This window comes from Aquarana catesbeiana, linkage group LG10, assembly GCF_042186555.1.
Source record: "Aquarana catesbeiana isolate 2022-GZ linkage group LG10, ASM4218655v1, whole genome shotgun sequence".
NCBI lineage: Eukaryota > Metazoa > Chordata > Amphibia > Anura > Ranidae > Aquarana > Aquarana catesbeiana.
The window spans coordinates 7,532,975-7,553,527 of NC_133333.1; the positions used below are offsets into that span (position 1 = coordinate 7,532,975).

At 48.7% G+C, this 20,553-nt stretch overlaps 1 long non-coding RNA gene across 2 annotated transcripts; it reads right to left on the reverse strand.

Annotated features, from left to right (window-relative positions):
* Positions 1 to 1,783: 1,783 nt before the first annotated feature.
* Positions 1,784 to 19,234, reverse strand: LOC141110277 (uncharacterized). 2 transcript variants are annotated; one of them, XR_012236260.1, is made up of 3 exons: positions 18,866 to 19,234; positions 2,436 to 2,495; positions 1,784 to 1,930 (listed from the first exon to the last, which is right to left on the reverse strand). It is a non-coding gene; the product is annotated as an uncharacterized lncRNA (long non-coding RNA). The 2 variants fall into 2 exon arrangements; XR_012236261.1 differs by lacking the exon at positions 18,866 to 19,234 and adding an exon at positions 8,805 to 8,922.
* Positions 19,235 to 20,553: the final 1,319 nt, after the last annotated feature.

The following is a 20,553-nucleotide window of genomic DNA, read 5'->3' on the forward strand; positions in this document are numbered from 1 at the left end:
CGCTTCTGTTGTGATGTGGGGGGACATCTGATGTGACAGAGGATGTCCAATATGATGGGGGGACCTTTGATGTATAGGGGAGACCTCTGATGTGATGGGGGGGGCGGACTCCTCTGATGTGATGGAGGGTTCTTTGATGTATAGGGGGCTTCTGATTTGATGGGGGGGGGGGGGGATCTATAATGTATAGAGGGGTTCTCATGTGTAGGAGGGACATGTGATGGAGAGGGGGCTTCTGATGTAATGGGGTGCTCTAATTTATAGCGGAGCTCTGATATCGTGGGGGAGGGACCTCTGATTTCATAAGGGGGGCTCCGATATGATGAGGGGACCTCTAATTTGATGGGGGGGGTCTCTGATCCAAGGGGGACCTCTGATGTGATGGGGGCTTACAATACAAAGGGGGACCTCTAAGGTGATGGGGGGGCTTTTGATACAAAGGGGGGACATCTAAGTTGATGGGGGGCTTACGATACAAAGGGGGACCTCTAAGTTGATGAGGGGCTTAGGATACAAAGGGGGATCTCTGATGTGATGGGGGCTTACGATACAAAGGGGGACCTCTAAGTTGATGAGGGGCTTAGGATACAAAGGGGGATTTCTGATGTGATGGGGGCTTACGATACAAAGGGGGACCTCTAAGTTTATGGGGGGCTTATGATACAAAGGGGGATCTCTAAGGTGATGGGGGGGGCTTATGATACAAAGGGGGGACATTTAAGTTGATGAGGGACTTAAGATACAAAGGGGGACCTCTAAGGTGATGGGGGGACCTACGATACAAAGGGGGATTCTAAGGTGATGGGGGGGGCTTACGATACAAAGGGGGCCCTCTAAGGTGATGGGGGCTTATGATACAAAAGGGTAACTCTGATGTGATGGAGGGTCCTCTGATGTATAGGGGCACTTCTGATTTGATTGGGGGGGGGGGCTTCTGATTTGATACGGGGGATCCCTAATATATGGAGGAGTTCTTCTGATTTGATGGGGGGGGGGGAATCTCTAATGCATAGGAGGAGCATCTGATGTGAAGTGGGCACATGTGATGGGGGGGTCCTCTGATGTGAAGGCTTAGCCTCTGATTTATAGGGGGGGGATCGGATATGAAGTTAAATTCATCAAGGTGGTTGTATGCATTGCCCCAGGTTTTCTCTCCATAACTAATTTATATATATATATTTTAGATATATTAGACTTGGGGGGCTCCAGATTTTGTACACTTTTACGGGGGTTCTATGACTGTAAATGGGCCAGTTACTATTATAGCATTAATATCCTAATCAGAGGACCTCACACTTCAGCACCAGAATGGATATAACTTGTGGCTGGAGTTATGGGAACACCTTAGATCCCGCCCAGGAGAGAAATCTCTGAACACCTCCACACTGTACTGGGCAGCAGATTAGTAACTATTCTGAATTTCAAGATGACAGGTAGAAAAAAAAACTCAGGTCCATCATAACATAATATAATATAATATAATATAAACATACTCAGAAGCCTCAGGTCCAGTCCTCCAGTACCCCAGCAGGTCAGGTTTTCTGCTTATTCCAGCCCAGGTGATGCAATCAGCTCCCCGGATTAATGAAGAGCCCAGCTGTGCCCCACTGGGGGTAAAGCAGAAATCCTGGCCTGTCTGCTGGTACTCAGGACTGGAGCCCCATTGGAGGATGTCACATGGGGGGGACCCAGGGCTGTGGGGCCCATTCAGACAATGAGTATATATGTAGGACAGGTGATTGGGGTACCTGTGCTGGGGGAGGGGGGGCTCCTGGGTCTTCTCCTGGATGCTGCTGGAAGAGGACAGTCTGCCCTTTAACACTTTACGGGCCCCCGAATCGTCTCCTTCCCCATCGCTGTCAAAATCGAAGAATTCTCCCTGGTCATCTTCATCCTCCTCCTCCTGGGGGCCCCCCAGTGATGGGGACATCTGAAAAGACCAATCACAGATGAAGGATCCAATCATGAGAATCACACAGGAGACACCGTTACACCGACCCATCCGACATGTCACACTGGGGGGGGTCACATGTTATACTCGGGGTGCAGGGGGGGGTCACAAGGTAAATTTAGGGGGAAAGGAAGCACACAGGGGGCAGTAAATCAGACGTCAGGGGTCACACACAGGTACACAGGGATATATTTGGGGTACAGGGGTCACACACAGGTACAGAGGGATATATTTGGGGTACAGGGGTCACACACAGGTACAGAGGGATATATTTGGGGTACAGGGGTCACACACAGGTACACAGGGATATATTTGGGGTACAGGGGTCACACTCAGGTACACAGGGATATATGTGGGGTACAGGGGGTCACACACAGGCACATAAGGTTATATAGTCACAGAATTCATGCAGCAAAATCAGGGTGTTAGCAAGCAGCACATTTGGGGTGTTACTGTGGGGGAAGGGAAGGGGGGGGTACAGTACCTAGTGCATGGAAGTTAAATCTGGAGCTCTCTGCAGAATCCATCTCTCCTGCGGCTGAACCTGAAATACATGGATATGTACTAAGCACTTACCCCCCGTCTGAGATCAGCCCCCAGCCCTGAATACCCCTCTACCCCTCACCCCACATATACCCGGCTTCCTGCGCAGAGACAGCGGACAATCCCAGTGACAGGTGGTTGGCCTCGCTCACAGTTACAGCAGACTCTAAAAATATCCCAGAGACAGCCTGAGATCCCATCCACACCTCACCAAACAGAAACTGAGACTGAGCTACTCCATCCAACATCCAACCACAACCCGGCCTCCACCACTCCATCCAACCAGAACCTGGCCTTCACCACTCCACACAACATCCAACCACAACCCGGCCTCCAGTACTCCATTCAACATCCAACCACAACCCGGCCTCCACCACTCCATCCAACCAGAACCTGGCCTTCACCACTCCACACAACATCCAACCAGAACCTGGCCTCTAGTACTCCATTCAACATCCAACCACAACCCGGCCTCCACCACTCCATCCAACCAGAACCTGGCCTTCACCACTCCACACAACATCCAACCAGAACCTGGCCTCTAGTACTCCATTCAACATCCAACCACAACCCGGCCTCCACCACTCCATCCAACCAGAACCTGGCCTTCACCACTCCACACAACATCCAACCAGAACCCGGCCTTCACCACTCCACACAACATCCAACAAGAACCCGGCCTCCAGTACTCTATCCAAACAGAACCTGGCCTTCACCACTCCCACCCAACATCCAACCAGAACCTGGCCTCCAGTACTCCATTCAACATCCAACCAGAACCTGGCCTCCAGTACTCCAACCAACATCCAACCAGAACCTGGCCTTCACCACTGCGCCCAACATCCAACCAGAACCTGGTCTTCACCACTGCGCCCAACATCCAACCAGAACCTGGCCTCCAGTACTGCAACCAGAACCTGGTCTTCACCACTCCACCCAAAATCCAACCAGAACCCGGCCTCCAGTACTCCAACCAACATCCAACCAGAACCTGGCCTTCACCACTGCACCCAACATCCAGCCAGAACCCCTCCAGTACTCCAACCAACATCCAACCAGAACCCTGCCTTCACCACTCCAACCAGAACTCCACCAATCCACCCGGTACTACCAGATCCCGGCACAGACTTCCTCATGACCCAATTACATGACTCAATCAATAACTATAATTAGCAATGTTACCAGTACAATGATTCACCCAAATCTACACACACAAAGGACTCCACCCAAACCAACAAATCTGTATGGACTCTGCCCAGCACCACTTCTCTTGTCCTGTATGTCGGGTGTAATTCTCGGTATCTGTTCTTATTCTGTATGTATGGACTCCGCACAGTACCACTTCTTCTCTTATTCTAGATCTCATTCCTGGTCATTATCATGCAGTTTTATTTATTTGTTAGGGTTGGTAGGAGGAAGTTGTCTGATATGTGAGTTACAATGTAACCGCTTTCCATATGTGATTTACAACATGTCTCTATGTACTCTGCTATCCACACACTGCCAATCCCTTTACACTACAACAGCGCCTCCTACAGGAGATACACGGTAACATCTTCCTGCATTCTTTGTGAAAGTGTGTCAATCAATAGTTTTAAAAAAACCTATTATTACTCACATTATATATATATATATATATATATATATATATATATATGACATATACCACAGTGCTGTACAGAGAACACTGAGTCAGTCACATCAGTCTCTGCATCAGAGGAGCTTACACTCTAATGTCCCCCCCACAGTCACACACTATTATTATTATACATTCATATAACGCTGACATATACCGTAGCGCTGTACAGAGAACACTGAGCCAGTCTCTGTACAGGGATGGGCAGCGCAGGGTCGGCTCATTATGTGGACCTCCAACGAAGCCCCCGGCCCCCTCTGCAGGATAGAGGTTACACTACACCCCACCGAGGGCGAGAGGGGCGCGGCGGGGAGAGGACTCCGCTCATCACACTGTGCGGCCAGTTCAGCCAGACTACTAAAAGTCACTGGAAAGTCAGAAACTGGGCAAGGGAGCAGAACATCCCCGAATAGAAGTCCATTAAAAATAATGGAACCCGCAACCCTGGAGGGTGCAAGAAAAAAAAGACGAACGCACTCCTGAAAGTTTCTTTACTGCTAAGAATGAATCCAAATATTGTGTTAGAGAAATAGTCACATCTACTTCACTATAAAAAATATGTAAAATAAAAAAATATATAAAGTATAAAAAAAAAAAAAATAGATAAAAATATGTAAATAAAATAATATATAAAATTTAAAAAAATGACAATATACACTGCACACAAAGGGGTGTATTTATTAAAAAAAAAAAAAAAAAGGGGTGTGCAACTTGGTGCAAAATCGTACATTAGCAGGCTATTTTCTCTCCGGGTCGAATGTTATCCATTCATAAAGAATAGAGTGGTTCAGGAAAATAACGCATTATGTTTTTACAGCACTGTACGTGTTTACTTAATAAGAAAATACAATTTTTTGGATATCATCCTGAGTTCCGTCCATCCCTTTCCTTATTCTGGTATGTTGGAGGTGTCGGCAGTCTCGAGGTCTGAGCACCAGGCGGAGCTGGTTATGTGGGAAGGTTGTAGCGCCTATACACCTGTTTCCCCCACCCCGCCCATATAAAACTTTATGGCCACTAGATGGAGCTGGCGATCATAGTAAAAAAGTATTTTATTTCCTATGATTATCAGCTCCATCTAGTGGCCATTATCAGGTATTTTCCTGATTGGCTACAACACAGTTTATCAGGAAAATACCTGATAATGGTCACTAGATGGAGCTGATAATCATAGGAAACAAAATACTTATTTACTATGATCGCCAGCTCCATCTAGTGGCCATAATGTGGTAGTTCCCTGATAAACTCGTAGCCATTCTCAAACAGAGTTCTGTGGATCTCTAGTGTTCTTCCTGGGGGGTAGCTAGGGGTTCCTAGAGCTATGACTGACTGACCTCCAATCTGATGGTGACGTCATAGTTCCAGATCCAACACCACTTTGGCAGAACCAAGGGTGTCATTCTGGCCACCCCTATAAGTAGGGCACTCTTCCCACTTACGACCTCCCATGATTTTCCAAAAGACCAATGATGGACTAACCTTACCAGGGGTTCCTTGAGACCTCAAAATTATTTGAAGGGCTCCTCAGGGTTAAAAAAAGGTTGAGAAAGGTTGCTGTATTGCATATGAATTAGTAGCATTCGACCTGGAGAGTAAAAAGCCTAATAACATTCAATGTTGACTGAGTACACCCCTCACATTTGTGTAAATCTTTTCTTCTATCTTTTCATGTGACAACACTGAAGAAATGACACTTGTCTACAATGTAAAGTAGTGAGTGTACAGCTTGTATAACAGTGTAAATTTGCTGTCCCCTCAAAATAACTCAACACAGCCATTAATGTCTAAACCGCTGGCAACAAAAGTCAGTACACCCCGAAGTGAAAATGTCCAAATTGGGCCCAATTAGCCATTTACCCTCCCCCGGTGTCATGTGTTACAAGGTCTCAGGTGTGAATGGGGAGCAGGTGTGTTAAATTTGGTGTTATCGCACTCACTCTCTCATACTGGTCACTGGAAGTTCAACATGGCACCTCATGACAAGGAACTCTTTGAGGATCTGAAAAAAAAAGAATTGTTTCTCTACATAAAGATGACCTAGGCTATAAGAAGATTGCCAAGACCCTGAAACTGAGCTGCAGCACGGTGGCCAAGACCATACAGCGGTATAACAGGACAGGTTCCACTCAGAACAGGCCTCGCCATGGTCCACCAAAGAAGCTGAGGTCACGTGATCAGCGTCATATCCAGAGGTTGTGCATTGCTGCAGAGGTTGTAGGGGTGGAGGGTCAGCCTGTCAGTGCTCAGACCATACGCCGCACACTGCATCAAATTGGTCTGCATGGCTGTCGTCCCAGAAGGAAGCCTCTTCTAAAGATGATCCACAAGAAAGTCCACAAACAGTTTGCTGAAGACAAGCAGACTAAGGACATGGATTACTGGAACCATGTCCTGTGGTTTGATGAGACCAAGATAAACGTATTTGGTTCAGATGGTGACAAGCGTGTGTGGGGGCAACCAGGTGAGGAGGACAAAGACAAGTGTGTCTTGTCTACAGTCAAGCATGGTGGTGGGAGTGTCATGGTCTGGGGCTGCATGAGTGCTGCCGGCACTGGGGAACTACAGATCATTGAGGGAACCATGAATATCAACATGTACTGTGACATACTGAAGCAGAGCATGATCCCCTCCCTTCAGAGACTGGGCCGCAAGGCAGTTTTCCAACATAACGACCCCAAACACACCTCCAAGACCACCACTGCCTTGCTAAAGAAGCTGAGGCTAAAGGTGATGGACTGGCCATGCATGTCTCCAGACCTAAACCCTATTGATCATCTGTGGGACATCCTCATACGGAAGGTGGAGGAGCGCAAGGTCTCTAACATCCACCAGCTCCGTGATGTCATCATGGAGGAGGGGAAGAGGACTCCAGTGACAACCTGTGAAGCTCTGGTGACCTCCATGCCCAAGAAGGTTAAGGCAGTGCTGGAAAATAATGGTGGCCACACAAAATATTGACACTTTGGGCCCAATTTGGAGATTTTCACTTAGGGGTGTACTCACTTTTGTTGCCAGCGGTTTAGACATTAATGGCTGTGTGTTGAGTTATTTTGAGGGGACAGCAAATTTACACTGTTATACAAGCTGTACACTCACTACTTTACATTGTAGACAAGTGTCATTTCTTCAGTGTTGTCACATGAAAAGAGAGAAGAAAAGATTTACAGAAATGTGAGGGGTGTACTTACTTTTGTGAGATACTGTATACGGTGTAACCTATAACCAACACCCTGGGTAAACAGTTGACTATAATAAATCTAGGTATGGATAGGACTGCCGACCAACAAGTTCTGCGTAAAGCGTCTAAGTAAACCCTGAAAACCAAAGTTTGCCGGGATGGGTCTTTTCGGTAAAAGAGGGTGTATGACCTGGGCCACCCCTGAAGATGAAGGACCCGACTACTGATCCTCCAGGGTACAAGAATTCTGTCAGGGACTGGGGAATTCATGGTCCAACCAGCTGAAACCAGGCAGACCCCATTCTTCAGGGGACCAGGCATAAGGCCACGCCGCCACCCGGTCCCAAGACTTTAGAGCACAGACCTTAAATGACCTGTGTAGCCCCCAGGGTCAGTGTCAGGACACTGTCCTTTATTGCCCCCCACCAACCGAGCTGTACATGACTCCAGCATTAACGGTTGCAGGTTTTGCCCTTTTTTGCGCTCCCCTCCCCTCCTGCTGAAGCACCCAAGGCAGCCGCCTCTTCTGCCCACCCCTCGGCTCGGCACTGATGGTCCTCCTAAGTATGCTAAAAACACATTTTATCTTCCGGAGAATTTCCCAGCCAGACTGAAGCTGATTACATAAGATCGCTCCCTACAGCTGTCCCAGAGAAAAGGCTGGATGGGGGTTTGCATGGCAGATGAGGAACACCAGGATATGAATGGATCCTGGGATTTGGCGAGCCAGCCAGACCTCAGGAGAGCGAGAAGATACCAGGAGAGCAAGAAGATACCAGGAGAGCAAGAAGATACCAGGAGAACGAGAAGATACCAGGAGAGCGAGAAGATACCAGGAGAGCAAGAAGATACCAGGAGAACGAGAAGATACCAGGAGAACGAGAAGATACCAGGAGAACGAGAAGATACCAGGAGAGCGAGAAGATACCAGGAGAACGAGAAGATACCAGGAGAGCGAGAAGATACCAGGAGAGCGAGAAGATACCAGGAGAGCGAGAATATACCAGGAGAGCGAGAAGATACCAGGAGAGCGAGAAGATACCAGGAGAACGAGAAGATACCAGGAGAGCGAGAAGATACCAGGAGAACGAGAAGATACCAGGAGAGCGAGAAGATACCAGGAGAACGAGAAGATACCAGGAGAGCGAGAAGATACCAGGAGAACGAGAAGATACCAGGAGAACGAGAAGATACCAGGAGTACGAGAAGATACCAGGAGAAGGAGAAGATACCAGGAGAAGATACCAGGAGAGCGAGAAGATACCAGGAGAGCGAGAAGATACCAGGAGAGCGAGAAGATACTAGGAGAAGGAGAAGATACCAGGAGTACGAGAAGATACCAGGAGAACGAGAAGATACCAGGAGAACGAGAAGATACCAGGAGAACGAGAAGATACCAGGAGAGCGAGAAGATACCAGGAGAGCGAGAAGATACCAGGAGAGCGAGAAGATACCAGGAGAGTGAGAAGATACCAGGAGAAGGAGCCCCAACTCACCTGCAGATCCTTCTGTGTGTGCTCATCGCTGTGACACCCTCACCTAGATTACACTAAACACAGCTCCACCGACCAGGAAGTCTCACCGTGATTGGCTGAACACTGCAAGATTTATCTCACCAAATCCCAGCCTGCGGGATAGAGAGTCTTAAGGGGCCAGTCCACCCAGAACTCAACTATTTCAGAACTTAAAGAGATAAAGCAATTCAAGTTTCTTCTTTCTTTTGTACACTCCCAGGTGAGACCTCTGCTGAGTTCCGGGGTCTGCACACCCCGCTGTGCCCATTATGAGGGGTTCTCACCATCCCTGTGCTGAGTTCCCGGGTCTGTACACCCGCTGTGCCCATTATGAGGGGTTCTCACCATCCCTGTGCTGAGTTCCCGGGTCTGTACACCCGCTGTGCCCATTGAGGGGTTCTCACCATCCCTGTGCTGAGTTCCCGGGTCTGTACACCCGCTGTGCCCATTATGGAGGGGTTCTCACCATCCCTGTGCTGAGTTCCCGGGTCTGTACACCCGCTGTGCCCATTATGAGGGGTTCCCACCATCCCTGTGCTGAGTTCCCGGGTCTGTACACCCGCTGTGCCCATTATGAGGGGTTCCCACCATCCCTGTGCTGAGTTCCCGGGTCTGTACACCCCGCTGTGCCCATTATGAGGGGTTCCCACCATCCCTGTGCTGAGTTCCCGGGTCTGTACACCCCGCTGTGCCCATTATGAGGGGTTCCCACCATGTCATATTTCTCGGATTCCTCGGCTGTCGGAGTTCTGATCATATTTGGGTGAAGATCTCCCCGGAGGGGGGAGGGGGGGATGAGGACTCCAGGTGTGACGCTCTGCAGGGAGATGATGAGACTTGTCCTCAGAACCGGAAACCCAACATTCCACCTTAGTGCTCAGTGGAGTGACTCTGGCCAAAGCAGGTCCCGTAACTACCGAGGGGCCCCATTGGTGGTCAAAAGGCCCCACTGGGAAGCATGGCGAGGCAACCTAAATCTGACCCCCATCCTCCAGGTGTGCCGCTTCCTCTCCCGGACTGAGGCGGCTTCCTCTGATATTGCCGCGCACTGTGAGCTTCTCACAATGTGCATTAGAAAGTGCAGCAAGTCAGATAGAGCCCCGCCCTCATTTCCTGGCTGGAGGATGCCTAGCATCATCTAGCCCTTTCCTCCCCCGCCCCGCCCCCTGGATTATTGCTATATTAATTATGGAGTCCCAGCTTAACGTGATTGGTCTGTATGCAAATACAGGACCGCCCACTGCTCCAGACTGACACCCAAGGTGTTTTTATATTTGCATGACTCCTCCCACTGCTTGCGTCGGGGCTGATTGCTCTGGAGAGGACTAGGGAGGCTGGGATGTTTTCAGGAAACTATGTACCGCCCCCTGCCAGGCCCCTCCCACCAGCCGTGATCTGCCTGCATTGCATAGAGAAGCACAGAGGCCCAGTGATGAGGTCATTGGACACACCCTGTTATCGGGTGACAACGCTCTGCCCCTGACTACCAATTACATTCCTGTGTTGTCACCGTGTCACAAGGGGCTTCCAATAGATACTACAAATTACACAGACATCCACCACTGCTGTCACCATCAGGAAACCGGTCCTGAGAAACGCCAGAGAAATGCCAGAGAAATGCCCTGAGAAACGCCATGAGACATGCCCTGCTGCCATCACTGGAAGTGGCTGCAAAGAGGACGCAGGAGATCAGCAGCACTGGGATGCAGCTAAAAATTGTGAATGAAAGGAATTCATTTAAAAATGACATAAAATACACCAAAAATTGGGGGGATTTACTAAAACTGGACAGTGCAAAACCTGCTGCAGCTGTGCATGGCAGCCAATCAGCTTCTATCTTCAGCCTGTTCAATGAAGCTCTGACAATAAAACCTGGAAGCTGATTGGTTTCTATGCAGAGCTGCAACAGAGTCTTCACTCTAAGTTTTAGTAAATCAACCCAAAAGTAACATTGTTTATAAACATTGTTCAGACTGGAGATAAAGAGATACAAAGTAACGTTGTTTATAAACATTGTTCAGAGGGGAGATAGAGAGATACAAAAACATTGTTTATAAACATTGTTCAGACAAGAGATAATGAGATACAAAGTAACATTGTTTATAAACATTGTTCAGACAGGAAATAGAGATACGAAGTAACATTGCTTATAAAGATTGATCAGACAGGACACAAAATGATACAAAGTAACATTGTTTATAAACATTGTGCAGAGGGGAGATGGAGAGATACAAAGTAACATTGTTTATAAATATTGTTCAGACAGGAGACAGAATAATACCAAAGAAACATTGTTTATAAACATTGTTCAGACAGGAGATAGAGAGATACAAAGTAACATTGTTTATAAACATTGATCAGACAGGAGACAAAATGATACAAAGTAACATTGTTTATAAACATTGTGCAGAGGGGAGATGGAGAGATACAAAGTAACATTGTTTATAAACATTAATCAGATGGGACATAGAAAGATACAAAGTAACATTGTTTATAAACATTGATCAGACAGGAGATAGAGAGCTACAAAGTAACATTGTTCAGACGAGACACAGAGTAGCATTGTTTGTAAACATTGTTCAGATGAGAGACACAGAGTAGCATTGTTTGTAAACATTGATTTACTAAAACTGGACAGTGCAGAATCTGGTGCAGCTGTACATGGGCAGCCAATCAGCTTCTATCTTCAGCTCCTCCAATGAAGGTTTGACAATAAATCCTGGAAGCTGATTGGTTTCTATGCAGAGCTGCACCAGACTTTGCTCTCTCCAGTTTTAGTAAATAATCCCCCCCCCCACCCCCCGTAATGTCATTTGCTCTGCGATCTCAGCGACCTGAACACCTGTCACCTGACGGCGCCTCATTCCAGGCCGACCTGCTACAATCCCACCGCGTCCAATCAACGCAGCGCTGGAGGCGATGGCTGCGTCCGGCCAGAACAGGCGGCAGATTGGCGACACCAACGTCCCCCCCCCCTCTCCCGGCCACCTCCTGTGGTTAGGTAACCCAACACCGCGAGTGGCCGCGTCACAGAGCCCATCGCCAGACACGGCGCCCATCAGAGAGGCTAAATCGGGCAGCCGGCTCCATCACATGGCCGGGGGGGGGGGAGGGGGGGATTAAAGGAGAACTCCGAGCAGATATAAAAGACATCAAATAATGTTACAATGTAATGATTAATATGTCTTTGGGGGTCATTCACATCGGGAAAAACTGCCTTCTATATACAGAGCTGCCCTCCGCGGCCCCATGTGATCCGCCCTCTATATACAGAGCCCCATGTGATCCGCCCTCTATATACAGAGCCCCATGTGATCTGCCCCTATATACAGAGCCCCATGTGATCCGCCCTCTATATACAGAGCCCCATGTGATCTGCCCCCTATATACAGAGCTCCATGTGATCCGCCCTTTATATACAGAGCCCCATGTGATCCGCCCTCTATATACAGAGCCCCATGTGATCCGCCCCCTATATACAGAGCCCCATGTGATCCGCCCCCTATATACAGAGCCCCATGTGATCCGCCCTCTATATACAGAGCCTCATGTGATCCGCCCTCTATATACAGAGCCCCATGTGATCTGCCCCCTATATACAGAGCCCCATGTGATCCGCCCTCTATATACAGAGCCTCATGTGATCCGCCCCCTATATACAGAGCCCCATGTGATCCGCCCTCTATATACAGAGCCCCATGTGATCTGCCCCCTATATACAGAGCCCCATGTGATCCGCCCTCTATATACAGAGCCTCATGTGATCCGCCCCCTATATACAGAGCCCCATGTGATCCGCCCTCTATATACAGAGCCCCATGTGATCTGCCCCCTATATACAGAGCCCCATGTGATCCGCCCTCTATATACAGAGCTCCATGTGATCTGCCCCCTATATACAGAGCCCCATGTGATCCGCCCTTTATATACAGAGCCCCATGTGATCCGCCCTTTATATACAGAGCCTCATGTGATCCGCCCTCTATATACAGAGCCCCATGTGATCCGCCCTCTATATACAGAGCCTCATGTGATCCGCCCTCTATATACAGAGCCTCATGTGATCCGCCCTCTATATACAGAGCCCCATGTGATCCGCCCTCTATATACAGAGCCCCATGTGATCCGCCCTCTATATACAGAGCCCCATGTGATCCGCCCTCTATATACAGAGCCCCATGTGATCCGCCCTCTATATACAGAGCCCCATGTGATCTGCCCTCTATATACAGAGCCCCATGCCATCTGCCCGGGGTCCGATGTGCTGCTTTGGTGGGCACTAAAAAAAATACATAGAAAAAAATAAGACGGCGCATTTTTGCGCAGTGCGTTCAAACACGCAGAGGACACGCAGAGGACACGCAGAGGACACGCAGAGGACTGCATGGAGTACTGCTTTTTTTTTTTTTAAAGCGGGGGCCCTGGAGAATAAAATAAGGATTGTTGCAATTTTTTATGTCACACGGTATTTGCGCAGCGGTTTTTGCAAAACGCAATTTTTGGCGAAAAAAATTTACTTTTTTGAATTTTACTGCAAAAAAAAAAATAAAAAAAAACACACACACACAATGCATAACCCAATATTTTTGTAAAGTATAAAAGATGATGTTATGAGAAAATAGATACCAAACATGTCACGCTTTAAAATTGCGCACGCCCGTGGAACGGCGACAATTGAATTTTACTGTCTCGAAGCTTTACAGGTCACCCCTTTAGATTTGCGGTGGAGATCTGGTACTGGAATTACTGCCCATGATTTCGGATTTTTTAGAATTTCCGAATTTCCGAATTTTTCGAATTTTCGAATTTTCGAATTTACAAATTTTCATATATTCGAACGTACGAATATTCGGAAAAATACGTTAAACAAGTTTTCTGTTAATTCGGATATTTCCGAAATAATGAATTAGTTGAAATTCGTAAAAAAAAAGTTTGCACAAGTCTACAAAGTCTGTCGCTCTATAGTGTTTACTTGTCTCAGCCCAGAGCACTAAGTGTCATTTCTGTCTGCTGCCTCCTTCCTCTGCAATCTTCATGACACGTTATCCTGACACCAAGAGAAAAAAGGTGGCAAGGGAAAGGAAGCTCCAGCACACAGCCTGTGATTGACAGCCTCAGCTCTGTTCCTGTGTGCTGTGTGAAGGGGGAGGGGAGGGGTGTAGTCCCTTCCCTCCAATCAGCTCTCACCGAGCTCTGCAGAGTGTAACTTCAGCTCCCCCTTTTTTTATCTGACAGCTCAGACAAGCTTTATAAATTCAGCACTTTGAATGGAGAAGAGAAGACGGCAGATAAACAGGTACAACTTATGTTGGAGGATTTGTTTCATCTCTGTGTATCGCCTGAGGCCAGTCACTGCACTGGGTATATGGAGGAAACCGGATGACTTTCAGTTTGCTGAACTGCTCCGTATTATAAACTATTTTATTGTTTTTTTCCATAAAATAAAATTTTCATTTTTTTTTTGCCTTTTTTTTTCTCATCTCAGTGCTGCGGATCTCCCTCGGCCACTTTCAGCCACTTCCCATCTACATCATTGCTCTGGATTGGCTTCCTGATAGTGATGAAGGCGGACTGTGTAATGTGTGAGGGTGACAACGCAGAACCACAATGAGGAGACAGTTGTCACCCTATGACAGGAAGTGTTATAACTTTAATAAAGATACATGATTACATTTTATCTGAGATTTTGTTGTTGGGGTTTAGATCTCTGGTGATGTTGCAGTGCTCACCATCTAGGAAGCGTGCACCTACCGGCAGGGCCGTCTTTAATGCAGGGCAAAAGGGGCAGCTGCCCCGGGCCCTGTCATCGTTGGGGGGCCCGCCAAAGCAGCCCCTTGAGCCCGCACTGCCCGCAAATTGGGGTCCCATGATAACACTGCCAAGCGCAGAAATACATCGCTGTATTCCCCAGGCCAGCAGGGCGGGGGCGGGAGCTCCACTGCCGCTCTGACCCCGCCCCATGCAGCCTGTATGCTCAAAGCTGAGATCGGAGTAGGAGTGCTGAGAGCCCCGACTCCGAACCTCTTCCAGTCCCGCCCCCAGACCTTTGCAAGCCCTGCCTCTGGACCCCTGAGGGCCCCAAATCTTGACGTCTGAGGGCCCCGCACCTGGACCCCTGAAGGTCCCGCACATTGACATGAGGGCCCCGCACCTGGACCTCTGAGAGTACCGTCCCTGAATCAATGAGAGCGGGTGGTGAGCCTGGCTGGCTAGGTAGGTCCTTCTCCCCATAGACTGCTTGTTGACTGTTATCCTAGCCCTGACCTGTTGTTTATGAACAGTATAGCTGTACACTGCTGATAGGTAAAATTTTAAAATGGTTACTTAGTTGATCACCTCCTGTACTCTGGTCTCTGGTTATCTCCCGTACTAGATCCGCAGTCTCTGGTTATCTCCCGTACTAGATCCGCAGTCTCTGGTTATCTCCCGTACTAGATCCGCAGTCTCTGGTTATCTCACGTACTAGATCCGCAGTCTCTGGTTATCTCCCGTACTAGATCCGCAGTCTCTGGTTATCTCCCATACTAGATCCGCAGTCTCTGGTTATCTCCCGTACTAGATCCGCAGTCTCTGGTTATCTCCCGTATTAGATCCGCAGTCTCTGGTTATCTCCCGTACTAGATCCGCAGTCTCTGGTTATCTCCCGTACTAGATCCGCAGTCTCTGGTTATCTCACGTACTAGATCCGCAGTCTCTGGTTATCTCCCGTATTAGATCCGCAGTCTCTGGTTATCTCCCGTACTAGATCCGCAGTCTCTGGTTATCTCCCGTATTAGATCCGCAGTCTCTGGTTATCTCCCGTATTAGATCCGCAGTCTCTGGTTATCTCCCGTACTAGATCCGCAGTCTCTGGTTATCTCCCGTACTAGATCCGCAGTCTCTGGTTATCTCCTGTACTAGATCCGCAGTCTCTGGTTATCTCCCGTACTAGATCCGCAGTCTCTGGTTATCTCCCGTACTAGATCCGCAGTCTCTGGTTATCTCCTATACTAGATTCGCAGTCTCTGGTCATCTCCCGTACTAGATTCGCAGTCTCTGGTCATCTCCCGTACTAGATTCGCAGTCTCTGGTTATCTCCCGTACTAGATCCGCAGTCTCTGGTTATCTCCCGTACTAGATCCGCAGTCTCTGGTTATCTCCCGTACTAGATCCGCAGTCTCTGGTTATCTCCCGTACTAGATCCGCAGTCTCTGGTTATCTCCCGTACTAGATCCGCAGTCTCTGGTTATCTCCCGTACTAGATCCGCAGTCTCTGGTTATCTCCCGTACTAGATCCGCAGTCTCTGGTTATCTCCCGTACTAGATCCGCAGTCTCTGGTTATCTCCCGTACTAGATCCGCAGTCTCTGGTTATCTCCCGTACTAGATCCGCAGTCTCTGGTTATCTCCCGTATTAGATCCGCAGTCTCTAACCCTCCTGTTATAGGGTGCCTATACAATGTGTGTCAGTACTGCTGCCAGTATACTCACATACCTCCCAACATTGTCAGATGGGAATGAGGGACACCTACTAGCAAATATATGTAGGCATAAGACACGCCCCCTGCCACACCCCTTAAAGGAGAATTACCCCCCCCCCCCCCCCCCCAAAAAAAAAAAAGGTTAATTAAATCCACAAGTGACTTTTTTTTACCACTACTATTCCTTTATATTGGCTTTTAAAATGTACAGCAATTTAGAAATCAGATGAAAGGTTTAGCTCTGGGAAACACTTTTTGATAAATAAAAACTATATAGATCAGACCAAAATGAGGGACAAAAGAGGGACATTGCTCCAAATCAGGGACAGTCCCTCGGAATCAGGGACAGTTGGGAGCTATGCCTTCCTGTTATAGGGCGCCTGTACAATGTGTGTCAGTACTGCCGCCAGTATAATCAACCAGAGGCCCCCATGTGACGGGGTGACAACGCAAAAGCACAATTGTGAGACAGTTGTCACCCTATGACAGAAAATGTCTGAACAAGAACACTTCCTGCTATAGGGTGCCTGTATAATGTGTGTCGGCACTGCTGTTAGTATACTCAATCAGGGGCACATGTGTGAGGGTGACAACGCAGAAGCACAACTGGGAGACGGTTGTCACCTTATAATAGGAAGTTTCTATCCAAAGACACTCCCTGCTAATGGGTGCCGGTGTAATGTGTAATCAGCACTGCAGTGTAGTCAATCGGGGGCCACAGGGGAAGGTGACAACACAGAAGTACAACTCGGAGACAGTTGTCACTCTATAACAGGAAGTGCCTGACCAAGGACACTTCCTGTTATAGGGTATTTAATGTGTGCAGTCTACCTAATCAGAGGCACATGTGAGAAGGTGACAACGTAGAAGCACAACTGGGAGACCGTTGTCACCCTATGACAGGAAGTGTTATAACTTTAATAAAGATACATGATTACATTTTATCTGAGATTTTGTTGATGGGGTTTAGATCTCTGATGATGTTGCAGTGCTCACCATCTAGAAAGCGTGCAGCTGCCGGGGGGCTCAATTCACCCCCCCCCACCATGTCCCAGATTATCCCCTCTGAAACAAAAGGGTCTCCTGCCAGTATACTCAATCAGGGGCACATGTATGAGGGTGACAACGCAGAAGAACAACTGGAAGACGGTTGTCACCCTATAATAGGAAGTTTCTATCCAAAGACACTACCCGCTAAAGGGTGCCGGTGTAATGTGTAATCAGCACTGAAGGGTAGTCAATCGGGGGGGCCACGGGGGAAGGTGACAACACAGAAGTACAACTCAGAGACAGTTGTCACTCTGTAACAGGAAGTGCCTGACCAAGGACACTTCCTGTTATAAGGTGCCTATTTAATGTGTGCAGTCTACCTAATCAGAGGCACATGTGAGAGGGTGACAACGTAGAAGCAAAACAGGGTGATAGTTGTCACCCTATGACAGGAAGTGTCTGAGCGATGGACCCTTCCTGTTATGGGGCGCCTGCGCAATGTGTGTTATCACTGCTGGTAGAATTCTCAACCGGGGACACACATGAGAGGGTGACAACACAGAACCATAATTAGGAGACGGTTGTCACTCTATAACAGGACGTTTCTAACCAAGGACACTCCCTGTTATAGGGTGCCTATTCAATGTGTGCAGTCTACCTAATCAGAGGCACATGTGAGAGGGTGACAACGTAGAAGCACAAAGTGACAGACAGTTGTCACCCTATGACAGGAAGTGTCTGACCGAGGAAAGTTGTTTGTATAGGGTTCCTGTATAAAGTGTGTTGGGACTGCTGTTAATATACTCAACCAGGGGCACACGGGAGAGGGTGACAACGCAGAAGCAAAACAGGGTGATAGTTGTCACCCTATGACAGGAAGTGTCTGAGCGATGGACACTTCCTGTTATGGGGCGCCTGTGTAATGTGTGTTAGAATTCTCAACCGGGGACACACATGAGAGGGTGACAACACAGAAGCATAATTAGGAGACGGTCGTCACCCCATAACATTTCTAACCAAGGACAAGTACCTGCTGTGGGGTGCCGGTATAATTGTATCGGTCCTGCTGCCGGTATACTCATTCAGGGGTGACAAGTGTGACTGGGTGACAACGCAGGAGCACAATTGGGAGACGGTTGTCACCTTATAACAGGGAGAGTCTGAGAGAGGAAATAAGTTTAATAAAGATACATTGTTTCATCTTCTGTGAGATTTTAGGGATGGAGTTTGGATCTCCTCTGATGTCGCGCCGCTCACCGTCGGGGAAGCATGCACCTGCCAAAGCAACCCTCCCCTCCCCCCCCCATGTCCCAGGATATCCCAGATTATCCGCTCCAAAACAAAAGGGCCCCCAGGGTCCCCACGCAGCCCCCCATCCCCCGATTCCATTATTCCCGGCAGGTGCCAGCCTGTCACAATGACCATTGTGTAGCGTGTCCCGGTTACCAGGATACAAAGCCCCCCCCGTCCTTTATGTATTAAGGGGGGGGAGGGGAAAGTAGGGGTGGGGGGGTATTAGTGGGGGTAGGAGAAGCTGATTGGGGGGGGGGGGTGAAGCTGTAGCCGGCTGGGAACCATCTGAGCGAAGACTTACCAGTATCACACTCCAGCCTTTGTTGGGGTCTCACAATGCGCCCTGGGCCCCCGGCCCCCCATCCTCCGTTCCTCCCCGCCGACGTTCAGCCTCCCCGTCCCATCGGGCGACAAAAGGCCTCCGGCGGTGATGGATCTCCCCCCCCCCCTCTCCTCCTCGTCTGTCTGCTCCGGGCTGCAGGATCAATACCGACGGCCCTTCCCTCTTCTATTCTCGGCGTTCCCAGGCAGCCAATCGGCATTCACAGCTGACGACACCACCGGGGCGGAGGGGGGCGCCACCGGCCTCTGGGTGTAAATATCAGGAGTAAGGGGGCACGAGGGGACAGCTAAGCCCAGCTCGGCCCCCCCCCCCCCCCCTCCGCCCCTTTGCACCGTCACTCCGGCGCCCGCCAACACGCAACACCAAATTTATGTATTTATTACCGGAGGCGCCGCCAGATAAAACCGATGGGAGACGGATTCAATTTAAACATAAAATGGAAAAGTAATCCCCCTTCACCAAACTCGGGTCATGTCCCCTTTAAGAGCGAATTCGCAACCTTGCGCTGCGTTGATGCTCGGGCGTTACGGCGCGTTTATGTTACACGGGAAACCTGCGCTGCATTAAAGCCCCATTCACACCCGAGCGTGCGTTGTTTGCACTCGCCTTTTTTTTTTTTTTGCGTGTTATTTACGCATCAATGTGTCGCACCTAAGGAAGCCCCGCGTGCGAAAAAAAAAAAACGCCCCCAAAGTAGCTCCAGAACCTTTTTTTTGGTCGCGGATGTTTTTTTTTTTTTTTAGTGCGCGTTTTGTCGTGTTTGTAGCGCGTATTTCTCGCACATCTGCCTCCCCGCGCTTGAGATGCCTTTAAAAATGAATGACACCATGAAAGCCACCCGCGATGGCGGCGCGTTTCCAAAACGCACATTTTTTTGGGTGTTTTCTTGCGTCTTCAGGAAACGCGCAGGGGGGAGTGCGGCCGGAGACGCCGCCAGATAAAAACGATGAGAAGAGGATTCAATCACAACATAAAATAGAAAAATAATCCCCCAGTCACCAGTCTTGGGTTATGTCCCCTTTAAGAGCCCATTCGCATGAGTGCGCTGCGTTGATGCTCGCGCGTTACGGAGCATTTATGTTATACGGGAAACCTGCGCTACATTACGGGCCCAATCACACCCGAGCATAGCAGGAACGTGCGTTCCCGCTCGCTTCTCTTGTTTTCATGCATTTACGTGCGTCACGCCGATAGCAAACTCCTGACTTTTATGGGCTGCCCTACCTGGGAGAAACACCCCAAAGGAGCTGCACTGTATATTATATACCAGAGGACTACAAGTCCCAGCATGTCCTGTATACACATATATTATATACCAGAGGACTACAAGTCCCAGCATGTCCTGTATACACATATATTATATACCAGAGGACTACAAGTCCCAGCATGTCCTGTATACACATATATTATATACCAGAGGACTACAAGTCCCAGCATGTCCTGTATACACTGTATATTATATACCAGAGGACTACAAGTCCCAGCATGTCCTGTATACACATATATTATATACCAGAGGACTACAAGTCCCAGCATGTCCTGTATACACATATATTATATACCAGAGGACTACAAGTCCCAGCATGTCCTGTATACACTGTATATTATATACCAGAGGACTACAAGTCCCAGCATGTCCTGTATAC